Source organism: Bos taurus, chromosome 19 (genome assembly GCF_002263795.3).
Source record: "Bos taurus isolate L1 Dominette 01449 registration number 42190680 breed Hereford chromosome 19, ARS-UCD2.0, whole genome shotgun sequence".
NCBI classification, from domain to species: Eukaryota; Metazoa; Chordata; class Mammalia; order Artiodactyla; family Bovidae; genus Bos; species Bos taurus.
The window spans coordinates 10,403,021-10,409,182 of NC_037346.1; the positions used below are offsets into that span (position 1 = coordinate 10,403,021).

The following is a 6,162-nucleotide window of genomic DNA, read 5'->3' on the forward strand; positions in this document are numbered from 1 at the left end:
TTGCAGGCAGATTCTTTACCACCTGAGGGAAATAAAGGCAAGGAAGAACAGAATTCATGATGGTTGGACATAGACTAGATGGAGGCAATGTTAAGGGATGAGCTGGGAGAGGTAGACAAGGATTTCATCAGGCCACTAGAAGCCTTTATAAGAAATCTGAACTTTTAGCTTGAAAGCAACAGAGCCACCGAAGGATTCTTATAGAGGACTTTTTTTTTTTTTTTCTTATAGAGGACTTTAAAGCAAGTCTTCTGCTTTTGACATTTTTCTTCCCTTTCTTTTTTTTTTTTCCAGCCTGTGTTGCTTCCTTTATTATAAAGAACTTGAGACATGTGCAGGGACATCTTAAACACATGTAGGTGGCCCCTCTTTTAGAAAGGCAGAGAAGAGCCTCGTCATTAACTTATTCTATTCATTAGTTTTCATGTCTGTTCACCATTTAAACTAGAAAAGACACTGCAAGCTATCTCAGCTAGCTGCTAACTGGGGCATGGCACCAACACTACACATACAGTTGAACAAATGACCATATCTTCCTGGTTCTTCCACTGCGCAGGCTCAGTAGGCTTCTTTGGACTGAACAGGTGTGATCTTGTTCGAGAAAAGCGTGTAAACATAGGGCCAGATTTTGTTAGTCTCGGTTCCTGAAAACTGGTGGAGCACTCCTCGGCTCTTGTACAGCTCGATGACGGGTCTTGCCACATCCTTGTACTGCCTTAGCCTGGCAGCAACTGCTTCCGGTTTGTCATCCTCCTGCTGGACAAGTGGCTCACCAGTGACGTCATCCATGCCATGTACATGAGGTGGGTTGAAGTCCAGGTTATATACCCTTCCACTGGGAGGGTGAATCCAACGTCGGCTGAGACGATCTTTGAGCGTTTCAAATGCAATGTTCAAAGTGATCACTAGATCCAGGTCACATAGTCTGTCCAAGGCTTCAGCCTGAACTAATGTTCGAGGAAAACCATCAAGTAGCCAGTGCTCGCCGCGCCTGTTCTCCAACTCCAACAGCATGAGGCGTGTGATCCCATGATCGGGAACCAAAAGGCCTTTCTCTATGTATTGCTTTGCCATATCACCAACTTCCGTGTTGGCCTTGATGTTCTCCCGCAAGAAGTGGCCGCTGGAGAGATGCTGAAGGCTAAAGTTCTGGGCTATCCTCTGGCACACGGTGCCCTTGCCCGAGCCCGGCGGCCCAAGGACGACCGCACGCAGGAGTTTGGAAGCCATTGCCTCGGAGAGGAGGGGGAGGCCGAACTGACAACCGGGACAGCGGCCTCGGAGAAGCCCTGGGAACTTTGTTTCTTCTGCCCCTGCCTCTGACACCCTGGGCTCGCGCGGAGATTCGCCGCCGCCCCTGCAGGGGCTTTTTCTTCCCTTTCTGTCCTCACCCCCTTCCTCTCTGCTCTCCTCCTTTCCTCCTCTCTCCCTTGCTCCCTCCCTCCCGTCCTTCCATCCTTCTTCCTTCCTTCAGTCCTCCCCACAAGCCTGCTTTTGGACATCGCGGCTGATCTGGCTGTACCTAAAGGATAAGGGCACGATATATTGTTCATGCTCAGGCTAGAGGAAAGGAGTTGGAGATGCCTGAGCCTTTGTTGGCAAAAGACTGACAAGATTCCAGAAATAATTCTTATCAGAGAGACTGTTACCTCCAAGGTGTGGACAGGAATCTTCACTGAAGAGAGGTCTACACTCTTGCTGCTTAAATGAGACTCCTGGCCTAAAAGAATCAGCATCTCCTGGGAGCTGGTTAGACAAATAGAATCTCAAGCTCCACCTCAAACCTGACTCAGAATCTGCATTATTAACCAGATGCCTTGGTGATTCCCATGTACATGCAAGTTTGAAAAGCCCTGATTTAAAAGATAGGAAAACTGCTTAACTGGTAAAGCCTGTTACCATGTTGCAATCTTAAGTTTTTTTGCATGGCTAATTGATATGTAATCCATTTATCAGCCCCTATGAGTCTGATTTATGTCCAAAAGTAAACTCAGTCAAGGGTTAAACTGTTTGTACTTTACTAAACATTTCCTGGAGAATCCCGTGGAGGGAGGAGCCTGGTAGGCTACAGTCCATGGGGTCGCAAAGAGTGGGACATGACTGAGCAACTTCCCTTCACTTCACTTCAAACATTTCCAAGAAATCTCCTTAGAGCCAGTGAGGTTGAGATCCCTTGAGATGGAGGGCTCGCTCTCTGGCTGATGGGTGAAAGGTTCATTGTTTTTGTGCCATTGGGACAAAATATACATAATATACATTTATCATTTTAACAATTTGGAAGTGTACAATTCAGTAGCAATAAGTCCATTCACATTGTTGTACAACCATCACACTCATCTATCTCTAGAACATTTTCATCTTTCCAAACTGAAACTCTGTATCCACTAAACAGTAACTCCCATTGCCAGGGCCACTAGGGAAATGAGGGTTCCACTAACTACAGTAGGTAATAGAAGAACAGGTTTGAGAGGAAAGATAAGACATACTGCCTTCAAGATACGCACATGACCTTAGATGGGGAAGTCCCATGGGCTGTTAGAAACACCTGTCTAGAATTGAGCCTAGAGATGGACTAAGGCTTAGGTAAGTGCTGAGGCCAGGAAATTAGATTCCTATGAGTGGAATCATCCAGTATTTTGCTTTTGTGATTGGCTCCGCCCCCCTGCCGCTTAGCATAATGTCATCGAGGTTCATCCATGCTGTAGCTTGTATCAGAATTTCCTTCATTTTGGGAACTTCCCTGGCTAAGAATCCACCTTCCAATACAGTGGTTGTGGGTGTGATCCCTGGTCAGGGAACTAAGATCCCACATGCCGTGGGGCAACTTAAGTCTGTAACTAGAGAGCTGCTTGCTCTCTAAGACCTCTGCAACTAAGACCCGATGCAGCCAAATAAATGAATTTTAAAAAATTATAAAAAAGAATTCCCTCCCTTTTGAAGGCTAAGTAATATTCCATTCTGTGTATATATTGTATTTTGTTTCCCATTTATCCATCGGTGAACATGTGGGTTTCTCCCATGTTTTGGCTATGGTGAGTAGTGTTACTACGAACATGGGAGTAGAAAGATTCGTTCTTATGACCAGCATTCATGCCAGGCATGCAGCTCCTTATTTTCCCAGCTTATCCACACTATTTCCTAGTAGTGTGCCACAAGGAAAATGATAACATTCACAGCTAGTGGATGTACTAAGTGAATTTTCTTTAATATGTTAAGCCTCAAGTCAACTCCTCGTTAAGGAAAGGGAATTTGCTGTTGTTTGGAGCGAAACGTCTGTTCCATTTAGCATCTCTGTCTGGGAGCAATGGCCTCCTGGATATAAACAGAGAGCCAGAGCCAAGAAAGATATTAATTCGCAAAGCTCAAGTATTGATTTGGTGACGCCATTCTCTTCCCTGATGCTATTCCTATCAACCCAAATTATCTCTGTGAGTATAGGAAGTGTTTTTTCCCCCGTGTGCTGGGCAGCTGGTGACAAGCGCCTTGGTGATAGGCTCTGACAGAGATGACTGATAGGCTCAGTCAGCCCTGAGTCTGCAGCCCTGAGGCCAAGAGGCAGACACCCACCCGACAGACTCAGCTCCATCCTGATTTCAGGGGCCTCTAACGGGGCTCAGACAAGGCGAAGGGCCCTTGAGCTTATGGTGGAACTATTCTAAAGAATTATTTAAAGGGTCTAAAGGCAATGGCACCCCACTCCAGTACTCTTGCCTGGAAAATCCCATGGACGGAGGGGCCTGGTGGGCTGCAGTCCGTGGGGTCACTAGGAGTCGGACATGACTGAGCGACGTCACTTTCACTTTTCACTTTCATGCATTGGAGAAGGAAATGGCAACCCACTCCAGTGTTCTTGCCTGGAGAATCCCAGGGATGGGGGAGCCTGGTGGGCTGCCGTCTATGGGGTCGCACAGAGTCGGACACGACTGAAGCGACTTAGCAGCAGCAGTAGCAATGAATTATTTAAAGGGTTTAAAGAATTATTTAATTATCTAAAGAATTATTTAAAGCTTATAAGCTTCCCTGGTGGTTCAGTGGTAAAGAATCTGCCTGCCAATGCAGGAGACTCGTATTCGATCCCTGGGTTGGGAGAAAGAAATGGTAAACCCACTCCACTATTCTTGCCTGGGAAATCCCATGGACAGAGGAGCCTGACGGGCTACATACAGTCCATGGGGCTGCACAAAAGTCAGACACGACTTAGCGACTAAACAATGACAACACTATCTCCTCCTACTGATCATATTTCTCTTCTGGAGTCTACCAGTTTACTTGTGCCTCTTCAGGAAGTTGGAGATAAGGGTGGGAGAGAGGGCTTCTTACATGGTTTCCTACAGGCATCTAGTGGAGGCACTCTCATACCCTCCACCTCATCCCCACTGTTTAATTCTTGGGCTTCCCTTGTGGCTCAGCTGGTAAAGAATTCGCCTGCAAGGCAGGAGAGCTGGCTTTGATCCCTGGATTGGGAAGATCCCCTGGAGAAGGGAAAGGCTACCCACTCCAGTATTCTGGCCTGGAGAATTCCATGGACTGTATACTCCATGGGGTCACAAAGAGTTGTTTAATTCTGGGAACAATTCTGGTTTACTGGATACACTATGTGTGACAAGAAGAGGGTTACAGTCATACCAGCTCATTCGGAAAATAAACACTGAAACTCTGGATTTCATCTTCGGTGCTATCACTTTTGCTTTGCAAAGTAAATCTAGATGTTAAGACAGGGAAACCACTACGTTTCCCATTTTCCTGTTAATTCCTGGCTTTCGAGGATGATTAACTTCATCGAGAAATTGTAAACACACTGTGCTAATCGTTTATGAGATCTGATTAAGAGCTTTACAGGGAAGATTTGCACCACATTAAAGGCTCCAGCAATTTGGGAGAGTGTACATGTAAGGAATTTCCTTTTACCTGATTATAAAAGAAGAGTTAGAAATCACAGCCAACTATCCAAGAAAGGGGTGAGGACCTGTTGCCTTTTGAATCTGAAGGAAAAAAATGTTTGCCTGTTGGTGAGAACCCTTGAAGAATTCCCATGAAAACTGTTGATTAAACCAAAATTTGTAACATGAGATAAGATTAGCTGTGTGTGCAGCCACAGCAACACGTGGCAGGCTGGAAGGATCCAGTGAGTCAGGAGACCTGCATAAGATAATAAAGTGTCTGGAGGCCACTGCCTAGAATTTATAATCTGCCCCTGACCTGTCCTCTAGAAGGTCTTTCCCTGTCCCTTTCCATTCATATATACTTATCCAAATTTTACCACTCTGGGGAAGACTGCCCAGGGTGACTGCTCTCACCTGTAATCATTCTTTTTGTTGTTTAGTCGTTAAGTCGTGTCTGACTCTATGACTCCATGGACTGTAGCCTGCCAAGCTCCTCTGTCCATGAGATTTCATAGGCAAGAATACTGGAGTGGGTTGCTATTTCCTTCTCCAGGAGATCCTCCTGACGCAGGGATCAAACCCGAGTTTTGTACATTGCGGGCGGATTATCTACCACTGACCCAGCTGGGAAGATAATCATTGTCTTGCACCCTCTCAAAATGTATGTCTTAGGGCAGTCCCTATGGTGTTAATAACACATTTGTAAATGGTTATTTTCATGACATTTTTCACATGTGTGGTTTGAACTCTTAAACCCATCTATAAGCTCCTTGAGGTAGGGACTATTAGAGTAGAGGGAGGTGTTGGTGGTTTTGGATCTTTCTTCTAAAAAGTGCCCTAAAGCTGCATTTTTCACCCTTGAATATTCAGGAGAATCAATAAGGGATCTCGCTAAAAATGGAGAGGCTAATTCAGCAGGGATGGATTGGACCCAATATTCTCTATTCTCAAACATTTTTCCAGGTGTTGCTTCTGGTTGGAAGACCACAGTTTGAGTGGCAAGGCCCTATAACACCCAGTACGGTGTTTCAAAGTAAACAAGTTCAACTTTCTATTAGGTGTAGTTCTGGGAAAATTCCTGTACTGAGGCCTGACCCTTTCAAGCAAAAGTTACTTCCCAATAAGGCCTTATCCTTTGATCACTAGGCTGCTCTCTAAACCATTTAGAGCCTGAGGACATGCTTTTATTACAGTGCAGTTTGGATTTGTGTTTAAATTCTAGGAATATGGGTAGTCTTACTGAAGTAATTTGAGAGCATGGGCGAGCACTGGGTGTGCA

At 45.4% G+C, this 6,162-nt stretch overlaps 1 pseudogene; it reads right to left on the reverse strand.

Moving 5' to 3' along the window:
- Positions 1 to 324: 324 nt before the first annotated feature.
- On the reverse strand, positions 325 to 1,359 carry LOC539693 (adenylate kinase 4 pseudogene; annotated as a pseudogene).
- Positions 1,360 to 6,162: the final 4,803 nt, after the last annotated feature.